This window comes from Staurois parvus, unplaced genomic scaffold, assembly GCF_062004578.1.
Source record: "Staurois parvus isolate SC_StPar_1 unplaced genomic scaffold, SC_StPar_1.0 ptg000004l, whole genome shotgun sequence".
NCBI classification, from domain to species: Eukaryota; Metazoa; Chordata; class Amphibia; order Anura; family Ranidae; genus Staurois; species Staurois parvus.
The window spans coordinates 3,321,530-3,340,389 of NW_028317800.1; the positions used below are offsets into that span (position 1 = coordinate 3,321,530).

The 18,860-nt window shown below is 42.1% G+C and overlaps 15 pseudogenes; all 15 read left to right on the forward strand.

The window, feature by feature from the left end:
- Positions 1-310: 310 nt before the first annotated feature.
- LOC149474507 (5S ribosomal RNA) lies at positions 311-429 on the forward strand (annotated as a pseudogene).
- Positions 430-1,504: 1,075 nt separating this feature from the next.
- On the forward strand, positions 1,505-1,623 carry LOC149474508 (5S ribosomal RNA; annotated as a pseudogene).
- Positions 1,624-2,697: 1,074 nt separating this feature from the next.
- LOC149474509 (5S ribosomal RNA) lies at positions 2,698-2,816 on the forward strand (annotated as a pseudogene).
- A 1,075-nt stretch (positions 2,817-3,891) lies between these two features.
- Positions 3,892-4,010, forward strand: LOC149474510 (5S ribosomal RNA; annotated as a pseudogene).
- A 1,075-nt stretch (positions 4,011-5,085) lies between these two features.
- Positions 5,086-5,204, forward strand: LOC149474511 (5S ribosomal RNA; annotated as a pseudogene).
- A 1,077-nt stretch (positions 5,205-6,281) lies between these two features.
- LOC149474512 (5S ribosomal RNA) lies at positions 6,282-6,400 on the forward strand (annotated as a pseudogene).
- Positions 6,401-7,475: 1,075 nt separating this feature from the next.
- LOC149474513 (5S ribosomal RNA) lies at positions 7,476-7,594 on the forward strand (annotated as a pseudogene).
- Positions 7,595-9,850: 2,256 nt separating this feature from the next.
- On the forward strand, positions 9,851-9,969 carry LOC149474514 (5S ribosomal RNA; annotated as a pseudogene).
- Positions 9,970-11,045: 1,076 nt separating this feature from the next.
- On the forward strand, positions 11,046-11,164 carry LOC149474515 (5S ribosomal RNA; annotated as a pseudogene).
- Positions 11,165-12,238: 1,074 nt separating this feature from the next.
- Positions 12,239-12,357, forward strand: LOC149474516 (5S ribosomal RNA; annotated as a pseudogene).
- A 1,072-nt stretch (positions 12,358-13,429) lies between these two features.
- LOC149474517 (5S ribosomal RNA) lies at positions 13,430-13,548 on the forward strand (annotated as a pseudogene).
- A 1,075-nt stretch (positions 13,549-14,623) lies between these two features.
- LOC149474518 (5S ribosomal RNA) lies at positions 14,624-14,742 on the forward strand (annotated as a pseudogene).
- A 1,074-nt stretch (positions 14,743-15,816) lies between these two features.
- On the forward strand, positions 15,817-15,935 carry LOC149474519 (5S ribosomal RNA; annotated as a pseudogene).
- A 1,074-nt stretch (positions 15,936-17,009) lies between these two features.
- Positions 17,010-17,128, forward strand: LOC149474520 (5S ribosomal RNA; annotated as a pseudogene).
- A 1,076-nt stretch (positions 17,129-18,204) lies between these two features.
- Positions 18,205-18,323, forward strand: LOC149474521 (5S ribosomal RNA; annotated as a pseudogene).
- The last annotated feature ends 537 nt before the right edge of the window (positions 18,324-18,860 follow it).

Genomic DNA, 18,860 nt, shown 5'->3' on the forward strand with positions numbered 1-18,860 from the left:
GTGCTGTAGGCTTTTTCTTTTTTAATTATGAGGTTTACCCTTTTACGTTTGACAGAAAACAGGGTCTTCTTACCTGAATACACCAGTTTAGGAGGTTGTTTAGAGTTTATTAATCCTTGAAATCAAATATTTTTTATTTCTATTAAATGTAAGATGTTTCTATTATAGCTCAATGTTTGATGGCCATAATAAAGGGATTTCATCATAATTGCCCAGAAGTGTCTTTGATAGTACACCGAGTAATTATGTAATGTCTCTTCCCTGCTTTTAGTCTGGTTGTATTGCACAACTGTACAATGGAGAAGATGTAGCCTACGGCCACACTACCCTGAATGCTCCTGATCTCATCTGATCTCAAAAGCTGAGCAGGGTTAGGCCTGGTTAGTACTTGGATTGGTCAACGCCTGGGAATACCAGGTGCTGTAGGCTTCTTTTCTTAGATTATAAATATTCGGGCAGCACAGTGGCTATATGGGTAGCACGTTGGCCTGGCAGTTCCTGGTTCGTTGGGTCGAAGCCCAGCCATGCCACCACCTGCCTGGAGTTTGCATGTTCTCCCTGTGACTGCGTGGTTTTCCTCCGGGTACTCCGGTTTCCTCCCACACTCCAAAGACATGCTGGTAGGTTAATTGGCTCCTGTCTAAATTGTCCCTAGTATGTGTATATATGAATGTGAGTTAGGAACTTTAGATTGTGCGTCCCTTGAGGGTTAGGGACTGATGTGAATGTACAATATAAAGCGCTGCGTAAATTGACGGCGCTATATAAGTACCTGAAATAAATAAATAATGAAGGTATACCCTCTTACAGAGGACCGACAACTGGGCCTTCTGTCCTGAAAGCACCAGTTTCGGAATTTTTAAGAGTATTTTAAGGTGTGGATACAAATGCCCCTTTTTAATGTATGGTAAATGTAAGATGTTAATATTCCAGCTAAATGTGTGACGGACATAAAGAAGGGATTTCATCATAATTGCCTAGAAGTTTTTATGATAGTGCACCGAGCAGTTATGTAATTCCACTATGTCTTTTCACTGCTCTTGGCCAGGTTGAATTGCACAACTGTGAAATGGAGAAGAAGGTGCCTACGGCCACACCAACCCGAATGCGCCCGATCTGATTTGACCTCGGAAGCTTTGCAGGGTTGGGCCTGGTTAATACTTGGATGGGTTGCCTTCCTTGGATTAGCAGGTGCTGTAGGCTTTTTCTTTTTTAATTATGAGGTTTACCCTTTTACGGTTGACAGAAAACAGGGTCTTCTTACCTGAATACACCAGTTTAGGAGGTTGTTTAGAGTTTATTAATCCATGAAATCAAATATCATTTTTTATTTCTATTAAATGTAAGATGTTTCTATTATAGCTCAATGTTTGATGGCCATAATAAAGGGATTTTATCATAATTGCCCAGAAGTGTCTTTGATAGTACACCGAGTAATTATGTAATGTCTCTTCCCTGCTTTTAGTCTGGTTGTATTGCACAACTGTACAATGGAGAAGATGTAGCCTACGGCCACACTACCCTGAATGCTCCTGATCTCATCTGATCTCAAAAGCTGAGCAGGGTTAGGCCTGGTTAGTACTTGGATTGGTCAACGCCTGGGAATACCAGGTGCTGTAGGCTTCTTTTCTTAGATTATAAATATTCGGGCAGCACAGTGGCTATATGGGTAGCACGTTGGCCTGGCAGTTCCTGGTTCGTTGGGTCGAAGCCCAGCCATGCCACCACCTGCCTGGAGTTTGCATGTTCTCCCTGTGACTGCGTGGTTTTCCTCCGGGTACTCCGGTTTCCTCCCACACTCCAAAGACATGCTGGTAGGTTAATTGGCTCCTGTCTAAATTGTCCCTAGTATGTGTATATATGAATGTGAGTTAGGAACTTTAGATTGTACGTCCCTTGAGGGTTAGGGACTGATGTGAATGTACAATATAAAGCGCTGCGTAAATTGACGGTGCTATATAAGTACCTGAAATAAATAAATAATGAAGGTATACCCTCTTACAGAGGACCGACAACTGGGCCTTCTTTCCTGAAAGCACCAGTTTTGGAATTTTTAAGAGTAGTTTAAGGCATGGATACAAATGCCCCTTTTTAATGTATGGTAAATGTAAGATGTTAATATTCCAGCTAAATGTGTGACGGACATAAAGAAGGGATTTCATCATAATTGCCTAGAAGTTTTTATGATAGTGCACCGAGCAGTTATGTAATTCCACTATGTCTTTTCACTGCTCTTGGCCAGGTTGAATTGCACAAGTGTGAAATGGAGAAGAAGGTGCCTACGGCCATACCACCCCGAATGCGCCCGATCTGATTTGACCTCGGAAGCTTTGCAGGGTTGGGCCTGGTTAATACTTGGATGGGTTGCCTTCCTTGGATTAGCAGGTGCTGTAGGCTTTTTCTTTTTTAATTATGAGGTTTACCCTTTTACGTTTGACAGAAAACAGGGTCTTCTTACCTGAATACACCAGTTTAGGAGGTTGTTTAGAGTTTATTAATGCTTGAAATCAAATATAATTTTTTATTTCTATTAAATGTAAGATGTTTCTATTATAGCTCAATGTTTGATGGCCATAATAAAGGGATTTCATCATAATTGCCCAGAAGTGTCTTGATAGTACACCGAGTAATTATGTAATGTCTCTTCACTGCTTTTAGTCTGGTTGTATTGCACAACTGTACAATGGAGAAGATGTAGCCTACGGCCACACTACCCTGAATGCTCCTGATCTCATCTGATCTCAAAAGCTGAGCAGGGTTAGGCCTGGTTAGTACTTGGATTGGTCAACGCCTGGGAATACCAGGTGCTGTAGGCTTCTTTTCTTAGATTATAAATATTCGGGCAGCACAGTGGCTATATGGGTAGCACGTTGGCCTGGCAGTTCCTGGTTCGTTGGGTCGAAGCCCAGCCATGCCACCACCTGCCTGGAGTTTGCATGTTCTCCCTGTGACTGCGTGGTTTTCCTCCGGGTACTCCGGTTTCCTCCCACACTCCAAAGACATGCTGGTAGGTTAATTGGCTCCTGTCTAAATTGTCCCTAGTATGTGTATATATGAATGTGAGTTAGGAACTTTAGATTGTACGTCCCTTGAGGGTTAGGGACTGATGTGAATGTACAATATAAAGCGCTGCGTAAATTGACGGCGCTATATAAGTACCTGAAATAAATAAATAATGAAGGTATACCCTCTTACAGAGGACCGACAACTGGGCCTTCTGTCCTGAAAGCACCAGTTTCGGAATTTTTAAGAGTATTTTAAGGTGTGGATACAAATGCCCCTTTTTAATGTATGGTAAATGTAAGATGTTAATATTCCAGCTAAATGTGTGACGGACATAAAGAAGGGATTTCATCATAATTGCCTAGAAGTTTTTATGATAGTGCACCGAGCAGTTATGTAATTCCACTATGTCTTTTCACTGCTCTTGGCCAGGTTGAATTGCACAAGTGTGAAATGGAGAAGAAGGTGCCTACGGCCACACCAACCCGAATGCGCCCGATCTGATTTGACCTCGGAAGCTTTGCAGGGTTGGGCCTGGTTAATACTTGGATGGGTTGCCTTCCTTGGATTAGCAGGTGCTGTAGGCTTTTTCTTTTTTAATTATGAGGTTTACCCTTTTACGGTTGACAGAAAACAGGGTCTTCTTACCTGAATACACCAGTTTAGGAGGTTGTTTAGAGTTTATTAATCCATGAAATCAAATATCATTTTTTATTTCTATTAAATGTAAGATGTTTCTATTATAGCTCAATGTTTGATGGCCATAATAAAGGGATTTTATCATAATTGCCCAGAAGTGTCTTTGATAGTACACCGAGTAATTATGTAATGTCTCTTCCCTGCTTTTAGTCTGGTTGTATTGCACAACTGTACAATGGAGAAGATGTAGCCTACGGCCACACTACCCTGAATGCTCCTGATCTCATCTGATCTCAAAAGCTGAGCAGGGTTAGGCCTGGTTAGTACTTGGATTGGTCAACGCCTGGGAATACCAGGTGCTGTAGGCTTCTTTTCTTAGATTATAAATATTCGGGCAGCACAGTGGCTATATGGGTAGCACGTTGGCCTGGCAGTTCCTGGTTCGTTGGGTCGAAGCCCAGCCATGCCACCACCTGCCTGGAGTTTGCATGTTCTCCCTGTGACTGCGTGGTTTTCCTCCGGGTACTCCGGTTTCCTCCCACACTCCAAAGACATGCTGGTAGGTTAATTGGCTCCTGTCTAAATTGTCCCTAGTATGTGTATATATGAATGTGAGTTAGGAACTTTAGATTGTACGTCCCTTGAGGGTTAGGGACTGATGTGAATGTACAATATAAAGCGCTGCGTAAATTGACGGCGCTATATAAGTACCTGAAATAAATAAATAATGAAGGTATACCCTCTTACAGAGGACCGACAACTGGGCCTTCTTTCCTGAAAGCACCAGTTTCGGAATTTTTAAGAGTAGTTTAAGGCGTGGATACAAATGCCCCTTTTTAATGTATGGTAAATGTAAGATGTTAATATTCCAGCTAAATGTGTGACGGACATAAAGAAGGGATTTCATCATAATTGCCTAGAAGTTTTTATGATAGTGCACCGAGCAGTTATGTAATTCCACTATGTCTTTTCACTGCTCTTGGCCAGGTTGAATTGCACAAGTGTGAAATGGAGAAGAAGGTGCCTACGGCCATACCACCCCGAATGCGCCCGATCTGATTTGACCTCGGAAGCTTTGCAGGGTTGGGCCTGGTTAATACTTGGATGGGTTGCCTTCCTTGGATTAGAAGGTGCTGTAGGCTTTTTCTTTTTTAATTATGAGGTTTACCCTTTTACGTTTGACAGAAAACAGGGTCTTCTTACCTGAATACACCAGTTTAGGAGGTTGTTTAGAGTTTATTAATGCTTGAAATCAAATATAATTTTTTATTTCTATTAAATGTAAGATGTTTCTATTATAGCTCAATGTTTGATGGCCATAATAAAGGGATTTCATCATAATTGCCCAGAAGTGTCTTTGATAGTACACCGAGTAATTATGTAATGTCTCTTCACTGCTTTTAGTCTGGTTGTATTGCACAACTGTACAATGGAGAAGATGTAGCCTACGGCCACACTACCCTGAATGCTCCTGATCTCATCTGATCTCAAAAGCTGAGCAGGGTTAGGCCTGGTTAGTACTTGGATTGGTCAACGCCTGGGAATACCAGGTGCTGTAGGCTTCTTTTCTTAGATTATAAATATTCGGGCAGCACAGTGGCTATATGGGTAGCACGTTGGCCTGGCAGTTCCTGGTTCGTTGGGTCGAAGCCCAGCCATGCCACCACCTGCCTGGAGTTTGCATGTTCTCCCTGTGACTGCGTGGTTTTCCTCCGGGTACTCCGGTTTCCTCCCACACTCCAAAGACATGCTGGTAGGTTAATTGGCTCCTGTCTAAATTGTCCCTAGTATGTGTATATTTGAATGTGAGTTAGGAACTTTAGATTGTACGTCCCTTGAGGGTTAGGGACTGATGTGAATGTACAATATAAAGCGCTGCGTAAATTGACGGAGCTATATAAGTACCTGAAATAAATAAATAATGAAGGTATACCCTCTTACAGAGGACCGACAACTGGGCCTTCTTTCCTGAAAGCACCAGTTTCGGAATTTTTAAGAGTAGTTTAAGGCGTGGATACAAATGCCCCTTTTTAATGTATGGTAAATGTAAGATGTTAATATTCCAGCTAAATGTGTGACGGACATAAAGAAGGGATTTCATCATAATTGCCTAGAAGTTTTTATGATAGTGCACCGAGCAGTTATGTAATTCCACTATGTCTTTTCACTGCTCTTGGCCAGGTTGAATTGCACAAGTGTGAAATGGAGAAGAAGGTGCCTACGGCCACACCACCCCGAATGCGCCCGATCTGATTTGACCTCGGAAGCTTTGCAGGGTTGGGCCTGGTTAATACTTGGATGGGTTGCCTTCCTTGGATTAGCAGGTGCTGTAGGCTTTTTTTTTTTTTTAATTATGAGGTTTACCCTTTTACGTTTGACAGAAAACAGGGTCTTCTTACCTGAATACACCAGTTTAGGAGGTTGTTTAGAGTTTATTAATGCTTGAAATCAAATATCATTTTTTATTTCTATTAAATGTAAGATGTTTCTATTATAGCTCAATGTTTGATGGCCATAATAAAGGGATTTCATCATAATTGCCCAGAAGTGTCTTTGATAGTACACCGAGTAATTATGTAATGTCTCTTCCCTGCTTTTAGTCTGGTTGTATTGCACAACTGTACAATGGAGAAGATGTAGCCTACGGCCACACTACCCTGAATGCTCCTGATCTCATCTGATCTCAAAAGCTGAGCAGGGTTAGGCCTGGTTAGTACTTGGATTGGTCAACGCCTGGGAATACCAGGTGCTGTAGGCTTATTTTCTTAGATTATAAATATTCGGGCAGCACAGTGGCTAAATGGTTAGTACGTTGGCCTGGCAGTACTAGGTTCGTTGGGTCGAAGCCCAGCCATGCCACCACCTGCCTGGAGTTTGCATGTTCTCCCTGTGACTGCGTGGTTTTCCTCCGGGTACTCCGGTTTCCTCCCACACTCCAAAGACATGCTGGTAGGTTAATTGGCTCCTGTCTAAATTGTCCCTAGTATGTGTATATTTGAATGTGAGTTAGGAACTTTAGATTGTACGTCCCTTGAGGGTTAGGGACTGATGTGAATGTACAATATAAAGCGCTGCGTAAATTGACGGCGCTATATAAGTACCTGAAATAAATAAATAATGAAGGTATACCCTCTTACAGAGGACCAACAACTGGGCCTTCTTTCCTGAAAGCACCAGTTTCGGAATTTTTAAGAGTAGTTTAAGGCGTGGATACAAATGCCCCTTTTTAATGTATGGTAAATGTAAGATGTTAATATTCCAGCTAAATGTGTGACGGACATAAAGAAGGGATTTCATCATAATTGCCTAGAAGTTTTTATGATAGTGCACCGAGCAGTTATGTAATTCCACTATGTCTTTTCACTGCTCTTGGCCAGGTTGAATTGCACAAGTGTGAAATGGAGAAGAAGGTGCCTACGGCCACACCACCCCGAATGCGCCCGATCTGATTTGACCTCGGAAGCTTTGCAGGGTTGGGCCTGGTTAATACTTGGATGGGTTGCCTTCCTTGGATTAGCAGGTGCTGTAGGCTTTTTCTTTTTTAATTATGAGGTTTACCCTTTTACGGTTGACAGAAAACAGGGTCTTCTTACCTGAATTCACCAGTTTAGGAGGTTGTTTAGAGTTTATTAATGCTTGAAATCAAATATCATTTTTTATTTCTATTAAATGTAAGATGTTTCTATTATAGCTCAATGTTTGATGGCCATAATAAAGGGATTTCATCATAATTGCCCAGAAGTGTCTTTGATAGTACACCGAGTAATTATGTAATGTCTCTTCACTGCTTTTAGTCTGGTTGTATTGCACAACTGTACAATTGAGAAGATGTAGCCTGCGGCCACACTACCCTGAATGCTCCTGATCTCATCTGATCTCAAAAGCTGAGCAGGGTTAGGCCTGGTTAGTACTTGGATTGGTCAACGCCTGGGAATACCAGGTGCTGTAGGCTTCTTTTCTTAGATTATAAATATTCGGGCAGCACAGTGGCTAAATGGTTAGCACGTTGGCCTGGCAGTACTAGGTTCGTTGGGTCGAAGCCCAGCCATGCCACCACCTGCCTGGAGTTTGCATGTTCTCCCTGTGACTGCGTGGTTTTCCTCCGGGTACTCCGGTTTCCTCCCACACTCCAAAGACATGCTGGTAGGTTAATTGGCTCCTGTCTAAATTGTCCCTAGTATGTGTATATTTGAATGTGAGTTAGGAACTTTAGATTGTACGTCCCTTGAGGGTTAGGGACTGATGTGAATGTACAATATAAAGCGCTGCGTAAATTGACGGTGCTATATAAGTACCTGAAATAAATAAATAATGAAGGTATACCCTCTTACAGAGGACCGACAACTGGGCCTTCTTTCCTGAAAGCACCAGTTTTGGAATTTTTAAGAGTAGTTTAAGGCATGGATACAAATGCCCCTTTTTAATGTATGGTAAATGTAAGATGTTAATATTCCAGCTAAATGTGTGACGGACATAAAGAAGGGATTTCATCATAATTGCCTAGAAGTTTTTATGATAGTGCACCGAGCAGTTATGTAATTCCACTATGTCTTTTCACTGCTCTTGGCCAGGTTGAATTGCACAACTGTGAAATGGAGAAGAAGGTGCCTACGGCCACACCACCCCGAATGCGCCCGATCTGATTTGACCTCGGAAGCTTTGCAGGGTTGGGCCTGGTTAATACTTGGATGGGTTGCCTTCCTTGGATTAGCAGGTGCTGTAGGCTTTTTCTTTTTTAATTATGAGGTTTACCCTTTTACGTTTGACAGAAAACAGGGTCTTCTTACCTGAATACACCAGTTTAGGAGGTTGTTTAGAGTTTATTAATCCTTGAAATCAAATATTTTTTATTTCTATTAAATGTAAGATGTTTCTATTATAGCTCAATGTGTGATGGCCATAATAAAGGGATTTCATCATAATTGCCCAGAAGTGTCTTTGATAGTACACCGAGTAATTATGTAATGTCTCTTCTCTGCTTTTAGTCTGGTTGTGTTGCACAACTGTACAATGGAGAAGATGTAGCCTACGGCCACCCTACCCTGAATGCTCCTGATCTCAAAAGCTGAGCAGGGTTAGGCCTGGTTAGTACTTGGATTGGTCAACGCCTGGGAATACCAGGTGCTGTAGGCTTCTTTTCTTAGATTATAAATATTCGGGCAGCACAGTGGCTAAATGGTTAGCACGTTGGCCTGGCAGTACTAAGTTCGTTGGGTCGAAGCCCAGCCATGCCACCACCTGCCTGGAGTTTGCATGTTCTCCCTGTGACTGCGTGGTTTTCCTCCGGGTACTCCGGTTTCCTCCCACACTCCAAAGACATGCTGGTAGGTTAATTGGCTCCTGTCTAAATTGTCCCTAGTATGTGTATATATGAATGTGAGTTAGGAACTTTAGATTGTACGTCCCTTGAGGGTTAGGGACTGATGTGAATGTGCAATATAAAGCGCTGCGTAAATTGACGGCGCTATATAAGTACCTGAAATAAATAAATAATGAAGGTATACCCTCTTACAGAGGACCGACAACTGGGCCTTCTTTCCTGAAAGCACCAGTTTCGGAATTTTTAAGAGTAGTTTAAGGCGTGGATACAAATGCCCCTTTTTAATGTATGGTAAATGTAAGATGTTAATATTCCAGCTAAATGTGTGACGGACATAAAGAAGGGATTTCATCATAATTGCCTAGAAGTTTTTATGATAGTGCACCGAGCAGTTATGTAATTCCACTATGTCTTTTCACTGCTCTTGGCCAGGTTGAATTGCACAACTGTGAAATGGAGAAGAAGGTGCCTACGGCCACACCAACCCGAATGCGCCCGATCTGATTTGACCTCGGAAGCTTTGCAGGGTTGGGCCTGGTTAATACTTGGATGGGTTGCCTTCCTTGGATTAGCAGGTGCTGTAGGCTTTTTCTTTTTTAATTATGAGGTTTACCCTTTTACGGTTGACAGAAAACAGGGTCTTCTTACCTGAATACACCAGTTTAGGAGGTTGTTTAGAGTTTATTAATCCATGAAATCAAATATCATTTTTTATTTCTATTAAATGTAAGATGTTTCTATTATAGCTCAATGTTTGATGGCCATAATAAAGGGATTTTATCATAATTGCCCAGAAGTGTCTTTGATAGTACACCGAGTAATTATGTAATGTCTCTTCCCTGCTTTTAGTCTGGTTGTATTGCACAACTGTACAATGGAGAAGATGTAGCCTACGGCCACACTACCCTGAATGCTCCTGATCTCATCTGATCTCAAAAGCTGAGCAGGGTTAGGCCTGGTTAGTACTTGGATTGGTCAATGCCTGGGAATACCAGGTGCTGTAGGCTTCTTTTCTTAGATTATAAATATTCGGGCAGCACAGTGGCTATATGGGTAGCACGTTGGCCTGGCAGTTCCTGGTTCGTTGGGTCGAAGCCCAGCCATGCCACCACCTGCCTGGAGTTTGCATGTTCTCCCTGTGACTGCGTGGTTTTCCTCCGGGTACTCCGGTTTCCTCCCACACTCCAAAGACATGCTGGTAGGTTAATTGGCTCCTGTCTAAATTGTCCCTAGTATGTGTATATATGAATGTGAGTTAGGAACTTTAGATTGTACGTCCCTTGAGGGTTAGGGACTGATGTGAATGTACAATATAAAGCGCTGCGTAAATTGACGGCGCTATATAAGTACCTGAAATAAATAAATAATGAAGGTATACCCTCTTACAGAGGACCAACAACTGGGCCTTCTTTCCTGAAAGCACCAGTTTCGGAATTTTTAAGAGTAGTTTAAGGCGTGGATACAAATGCCCCTTTTTAATGTATGGTAAATGTAAGATGTTAATATTCCAGCTAAATGTGTGACGGACATAAAGAAGGGATTTCATCATAATTGCCTAGAAGTTTTTATGATAGTGCACCGAGCAGTTATGTAATTCCACTATGTCTTTTCACTGCTCTTGGCCAGGTTGAATTGCACAAGTGTGAAATGGAGAAGAAGGTGCCTACGGCCATACCACCCCGAATGCGCCCGATCTGATTTGACCTCGGAAGCTTTGCAGGGTTGGGCCTGGTTAATACTTGGATGGGTTGCCTTCCTTGGATTAGCAGGTGCTGTAGGCTTTTTCTTTTTTTAATTATGAGGTTTACCCTTTTACGGTTGACAGAAAACAGGGTCTTCTTACCTGAATACACCAGTTTAGGAGGTTGTTTAGAGTTTATTAATGCTTGAAATCAAATATCATTTTTTATTTCTATTAAATGTAAGATGTTTCTATTATAGCTCAATGTTTGATGGCCATAATAAAGGGATTTCATCATAATTGCCCAGAAGTGTCTTTGATAGTACACCGAGTAATTATGTAATGTCTCTTCCCTGCTTTTAGTCTGGTTGTATTGCACAACTGTACAATGGAGAAGATGTAGCCTACGGCCACACTACCCTGAATGCTCCTGATCTCATCTGATCTCAAAAGCTGAGCAGGGTTAGGCCTGGTTAGTACTTGGATTGGTCAACGCCTGGGAATACCAGGTGCTGTAGGCTTCTTTTCTTAGATTATAAATATTCGGGCAGCACAGTGGCTATATGGTTAGCACGTTGGCCTGGCAGTTCCTGGTTCGTTGGGTCGAAGCCCAGCCATGCCACCACCTGCCTGGAGTTTGCATGTTCTCCCTGTGACTGCGTGGTTTTCCTCCGGGTACTCCGGTTTCCTCCCACACTCCAAAGACATGCTGGTAGGTTAATTGGCTCCTGTCTAAATTGTCCCTAGTATGTGTATATATGAATGTGAGTTAGGAACTTTAGATTGTACGTCCCTTGAGGGTTAGGGACTGATGTGAATGTACAATATAAAGCGCTGCGTAAATTGACGGCGCTATATAAGTACCTGAAATAAATAAATAATGAAGGTATACCCTCTTACAGAGGACCGACAACTGGGCCTTCTTTCCTGAAAGCACCAGTTTCGGAATTTTTAAGAGTAGTTTAAGGCGTGGATACAAATGCCCCTTTTTAATGTATGGTAAATGTAAGATGTTAATATTCCAGCTAAATGTGTGACGGACATAAAGAAGGGATTTCATCATAATTGCCTAGAAGTTTTTATGATAGTGCACCGAGCAGTTATGTAATTCCACTATGTCTTTTCACTGCTCTTGGCCAGGTTGAATTGCACAACTGTGAAATGGAGAAGAAGGTGCCTACGGCCACACCAACCCGAATGCGCCCGATCTGATTTGACCTCGGAAGCTTTGCAGGGTTGGGCCTGGTTAATACTTGGATGGGTTGCCTTCCTTGGATTAGCAGGTGCTGTAGGCTTTTTCTTTTTTAATTATGAGGTTTACCCTTTTACGGTTGACAGAAAACAGGGTCTTCTTACCTGAATACACCAGTTTAGGAGGTTGTTTAGAGTTTATTAATCCATGAAATCAAATATCATTTTTTATTTCTATTAAATGTAAGATGTTTCTATTATAGCTCAATGTTTGATGGCCATAATAAAGGGATTTCATCATAATTGCCCAGAAGTGTCTTGATAGTACACCGAGTAATTATGTAATGTCTCTTCACTGCTTTTAGTCTGGTTGTATTGCACAACTGTACAATGGAGAAGATGTAGCCTACGGCCACACTACCCTGAATGCTCCTGATCTCATCTGATCTCAAAAGCTGAGCAGGGTTAGGCCTGGTTAGTACTTGGATTGGTCAACGCCTGGGAATACCAGGTGCTGTAGGCTTCTTTTCTTAGATTATAAATATTCGGGCAGCACAGTGGCTATATGGGTAGCACGTTGGCCTGGCAGTTCCTGGTTCGTTGGGTCGAAGCCCAGCCATGCCACCACCTGCCTGGAGTTTGCATGTTCTCCCTGTGACTGCGTGGTTTTCCTCCGGGTACTCCGGTTTCCTCCCACACTCCAAAGACATGCTGGTAGGTTAATTGGCTCCTGTCTAAATTGTCCCTAGTATGTGTATATATGAATGTGAGTTAGGAACTTTAGATTGTACGTCCCTTGAGGGTTAGGGACTGATGTGAATGTACAATATAAAGCGCTGCGTAAATTGACGGCGCTATATAAGTACCTTAAATAAATAAATAATGAAGGTATACCCTCTTACAGAGGACCGACAACTGGGCCTTCTTTCCTGAAAGCACCAGTTTCGGAATTTTTAAGAGTAGTTTAAGGCATGGATACAAATGCCCCTTTTTAATGTATGGTAAATGTAAGATGTTAATATTCCAGCTAAATGTGTGACGGACATAAAGAAGGGATTTCATCATAATTGCCTAGAAGTTTTTATGATAGTGCACCGAGCAGTTATGTAATTCCACTATGTCTTTTAACTGCTCTTGGCCAGGTTGAATTGCACAAGTGTGAAATGGAGAAGAAGGTGCCTACGGCCACACCACCCCGAATGCGCCCGATCTGATTTGACCTCGGATGCTTTGCAGGGTTGGGCCTGGTTAATACTTGGATGGGTTGCCTTCCTTGGATTAGCAGGTGCTGTAGGCTTTTTCTTTTTTAATTATGAGGTTTACCCTTTTACGTTTGACAGAAAACAGGGTCTTCTTACCTGAATACACCAGTTTAGGAGGTTGTTTAGAGTTTATTAATCCTTGAAATCAAATATTTTTTATTTCTATTAAATGTAAGATGTTTCTATTATAGCTCAATGTTTGATGGCCATAATAAAGGGATTTCATCATAATTGCCCAGAAGTGTCTTTGATAGTACACCGAGTAATTATGTAATGTCTCTTCCCTGCTTTTAGTCTGGTTGTATTGCACAACTGTACAATGGAGAAGATGTAGCCTACGGCCACACTACCCTGAATGCTCCTGATCTCATCTGATCTCAAAAGCTGAGCAGGGTTAGGCCTGGTTAGTACTTGGATTGGTCAACGCCTGGGAATACCAGGTGCTGTAGGCTTCTTTTCTTAGATTATAAATATTCGGGCAGCACAGTGGCTATATGGGTAGCACGTTGGCCTGGCAGTTCCTGGTTCGTTGGGTCGAAGCCCAGCCATGCCACCACCTGCCTGGAGTTTGCATGTTCTCCCTGTGACTGCGTGGTTTTCCTCCGGGTACTCCGGTTTCCTCCCACACTCCAAAGACATGCTGGTAGGTTAATTGGCTCCTGTCTAAATTGTCCCTAGTATGTGTATATATGAATGTGAGTTAGGAACTTTAGATTGTACGTCCCTTGAGGGTTAGGGACTGATGTGAATGTACAATATAAAGCGCTGCGTAAATTGACGGCGCTATATAAGTACCTGAAATAAATAAATAATGAAGGTATACCCTCTTACAGAGGACCGACAACTGGGCCTTCTGTCCTGAAAGCACCAGTTTCGGAATTTTTAAGAGTATTTTAAGGTGTGGATACAAATGCCCCTTTTTAATGTATGGTAAATGTAAGATGTTAATATTCCAGCTAAATGTGTGACGGACATAAAGAAGGGATTTCATCATAATTGCCTAGAAGTTTTTATGATAGTGCACCGAGCAGTTATGTAATTCCACTATGTCTTTTCACTGCTCTTGGCCAGGTTGAATTGCACAACTGTGAAATGGAGAAGAAGGTGCCTACGGCCACACCAACCCGAATGCGCCCGATCTGATTTGACCTCGGAAGCTTTGCAGGGTTGGGCCTGGTTAATACTTGGATGGGTTGCCTTCCTTGGATTAGCAGGTGCTGTAGGCTTTTTCTTTTTTAATTATGAGGTTTACCCTTTTACGGTTGACAGAAAACAGGGTCTTCTTACCTGAATACACCAGTTTAGGAGGTTGTTTAGAGTTTATTAATCCATGAAATCAAATATCATTTTTTATTTCTATTAAATGTAAGATGTTTCTATTATAGCTCAATGTTTGATGGCCATAATAAAGGGATTTTATCATAATTGCCCAGAAGTGTCTTTGATAGTACACCGAGTAATTATGTAATGTCTCTTCCCTGCTTTTAGTCTGGTTGTATTGCACAACTGTACAATGGAGAAGATGTAGCCTACGGCCACACTACCCTGAATGCTCCTGATCTCATCTGATCTCAAAAGCTGAGCAGGGTTAGGCCTGGTTAGTACTTGGATTGGTCAACGCCTGGGAATACCAGGTGCTGTAGGCTTCTTTTCTTAGATTATAAATATTCGGGCAGCACAGTGGCTATATGGGTAGCACGTTGGCCTGGCAGTTCCTGGTTCGTTGGGTCGAAGCCCAGCCATGCCACCACCTGCCTGGAGTTTGCATGTTCTCCCTGTGACTGCGTGGTTTTCCTCCGGGTACTCCGGTTTCCTCCCACACTCCAAAGACATGCTGGTAGGTTAATTGGCTCCTGTCTAAATTGTCCCTAGTATGTGTATATATGAATGTGAGTTAGGAACTTTAGATTGTACGTCCCTTGAGGGTTAGGGACTGATGTGAATGTACAATATAAAGCGCTGCGTAAATTGACGGTGCTATATAAGTACCTGAAATAAATAAATAATGAAGGTATACCCTCTTACAGAGGACCGACAACTGGGCCTTCTTTCCTGAAAGCACCAGTTTTGGAATTTTTAAGAGTAGTTTAAGGCATGGATACAAATGCCCCTTTTTAATGTATGGTAAATGTAAGATGTTAATATTCCAGCTAAATGTGTGACGGACATAAAGAAGGGATTTCATCATAATTGCCTAGAAGTTTTTATGATAGTGCACCGAGCAGTTATGTAATTCCACTATGTCTTTTCACTGCTCTTGGCCAGGTTGAATTGCACAAGTGTGAAATGGAGAAGAAGGTGCCTACGGCCATACCACCCCGAATGCGCCCGATCTGATTTGACCTCGGAAGCTTTGCAGGGTTGGGCCTGGTTAATACTTGGATGGGTTGCCTTCCTTGGATTAGCAGGTGCTGTAGGCTTTTTCTTTTTTAATTATGAGGTTTACCCTTTTACGTTTGACAGAAAACAGGGTCTTCTTACCTGAATACACCAGTTTAGGAGGTTGTTTAGAGTTTATTAATGCTTGAAATCAAATATAATTTTTTATTTCTATTAAATGTAAGATGTTTCTATTATAGCTCAATGTTTGATGGCCATAATAAAGGGATTTCATCATAATTGCCCAGAAGTGTCTTGATAGTACACCGAGTAATTATGTAATGTCTCTTCACTGCTTTTAGTCTGGTTGTATTGCACAACTGTACAATGGAGAAGATGTAGCCTACGGCCACACTACCCTGAATGCTCCTGATCTCATCTGATCTCAAAAGCTGAGCAGGGTTAGGCCTGGTTAGTACTTGGATTGGTCAACGCCTGGGAATACCAGGTGCTGTAGGCTTCTTTTCTTAGATTATAAATATTCGGGCAGCACAGTGGCTATATGGGTAGCACGTTGGCCTGGCAGTTCCTGGTTCGTTGGGTCGAAGCCCAGCCATGCCACCACCTGCCTGGAGTTTGCATGTTCTCCCTGTGACTGCGTGGTTTTCCTCCGGGTACTCCGGTTTCCTCCCACACTCCAAAGACATGCTGGTAGGTTAATTGGCTCCTGTCTAAATTGTCCCTAGTATGTGTATATATGAATGTGAGTTAGGAACTTTAGATTGTACGTCCCTTGAGGGTTAGGGACTGATGTGAATGTACAATATAAAGCGCTGCGTAAATTGACGGCGCTATATAAGTACCTGAAATAAATAAATAATGAAGGTATACCCTCTTACAGAGGACCGACAACTGGGCCTTCTGTCCTGAAAGCACCAGTTTCTGAATTTTTAAGAGTATTTTAAGGTGTGGATACAAATGCCCCTTTTTAATGTATGGTAAATGTAAGATGTTAATATTCCAGCTAAATGTGTGACGGACATAAAGAAGGGATTTCATCATAATTGCCTAGAAGTTTTTATGATAGTGCACCGAGCAGTTATGTAATTCCACTATGTCTTTTCACTGCTCTTGGCCAGGTTGAATTGCACAACTGTGAAATGGAGAAGAAGGTGCCTACGGCCACACCAACCCGAATGCGCCCGATCTGATTTGACCTCGGAAGCTTTGCAGGGTTGGGCCTGGTTAATACTTGGATGGGTTGCCTTCCTTGGATTAGCAGGTGCTGTAGGCTTTTTCTTTTTTAATTATGAGGTTTACCCTTTTACGTTTGACAGAAAACAGGGTCTTCTTACCTGAATACACCAGTTTAGGAGGTTGTTTAGAGTTTATTAATGCTTGAAATCAAATATAATTTTTTATTTCTATTAAATGTAAGATGTTTCTATTATAGCTCAATGTTTGATGGCCATAATAAAGGGATTTCATCATAATTGCCCAGAAGTGTCTTGATAGTACACCGAGTAATTATGTAATGTCTCTTCACTGCTTTTAGTCTGGTTGTATTGCACAACTGTACAATGGAGAAGATGTAGCCTACGGCCACACTACCCTGAATGCTCCTGATCTCATCTGATCTCAAAAGCTGAGCAGGGTTAGGCCTGGTTAGTACTTGGATTGGTCAACGCCTGGGAATACCAGGTGCTGTAGGCTTCTTTTCTTAGATTATAAATATTCGGGCAGCACAGTGGCTATATGGGTAGCACGTTGGCCTGGCAGTTCCTGGTTCGTTGGGTCGAAGCCCAGCCATGCCACCACCTGCCTGGAGTTTGCATGTTCTCCCTGTGACTGCGTGGTTTTCCTCCGGGTACTCCGGTTTCCTCCCACACTCCAAAGACATGCTGGTAGGTTAATTGGCTCCTGTCTAAATTGTCCCTAGTATGTGTATATTTGAATGTGAGTTAGGAACTTTAGATTGTACGTCCCTTGAGGGTTAGGGACTGATGTGAATGTACAATATAAAGCGCTGCGTAAATTGACGGAGCTATATAAGTACCTGAAATAAATAAATAATGAAGGTATACCCTCTTACAGAGGACCGACAACTGGGCCTTCTGTCCTGAAAGCACCAGTTTCTGAATTTTTAAGAGTATTTTAAGGCGTGGATACAAATGCCCCTTTTTAATGTATGGTAAATGTAAGATGTTAATATTCCAGCTAAATGTGTGACGGACATAAAGAAGGGATTTCATCATAATTGCCTAGAAGTTTTTATGATAGTGCACCGAGCAGTTATGTAATTCCACTATGTCTTTTCACTGCTCTTGGCCAGGTTGAATTGCACAAGTGTGAAATGGAGAAGAAGGTGCCTACGGCCACACCACCCCGAATGCGCCCGATCTGATTTGACCTCGGAAGCTTTGCAGGGTTGGGCCTGGTTAATACTTGGATGGGTTGCCTTCCTTGGATTAGCAGGTGCTGTAGGCTTTTTTTTTTTTTAATTATGAGGTTTACCCTTTTACGGTTGACAGAAAACAGGGTCTTCTTACCTGAATACACCAGTTTAGGAGGTTGTTTAGAGTTTATTAATGCTTGAAATCAAATATCATTTTTTATTTCTATTAAATGTAAGATGTTTCTATTATAGCTCAATGTTTGATGGCCATAATAAAGGGATTTCATCATAATTGCCCAGAAGTGTCTTTGATAGTACACCGAGTAATTATGTAATGTCTCTTCCCTGCTTTTAGTCTGGTTGTATTGCACAACTGTACAATGGAGAAGATGTAGCCTACGGCCACACTACCCTGAATGCTCCTGATCTCATCTGATCTCAAAAGCTGAGCAGGGTTAGGCCTGGTTAGTACTTGGATTGGTCAACGCCTGGGAATACCAGGTGCTGTAGGCTTATTTTCTTAGATTATAAATATTCGGGCAGCACAGTGGCTAAATGGTTAGTACGTTGGCCTGGCAGTACTAGGTTCGTTGGGTCGAAGCCCAGCCATGCCACCACCTGCCTGGAGTTTGCATGTTCTCCCTGTGACTGCGTGGTTTTCCTCCGGGTACTCCGGTTTCCTCCCACACTCCAAAGACATGCTGGTAGGTTAATTGGCTCCTGTCTAAATTGTCCCTAGTATGTGTATATTTGAATGTGAGTTAGGAACTTTAGATTGTACGTCCCTTGAGGGTTAGGGACTGATGTGAATGTACAATATAAAGCGCTGCGTAAATTGACGGCGCTATATAAGTACCTGAAATAAATAAATAATGAAGGTATACCCTCTTACAGAGGACCGACAACTGGGCCTTCTTTCCTGAAAGCACCAGTTTCGGAATTTTTAAGAGTAGTTTAAGGCGTGGATACAAATGCCCCTTTTTAATGTATGGTAAATGTAAGATGTTAATATTCCAGCTAAATGTGTGACGGACATAAAGAAGGGATTTC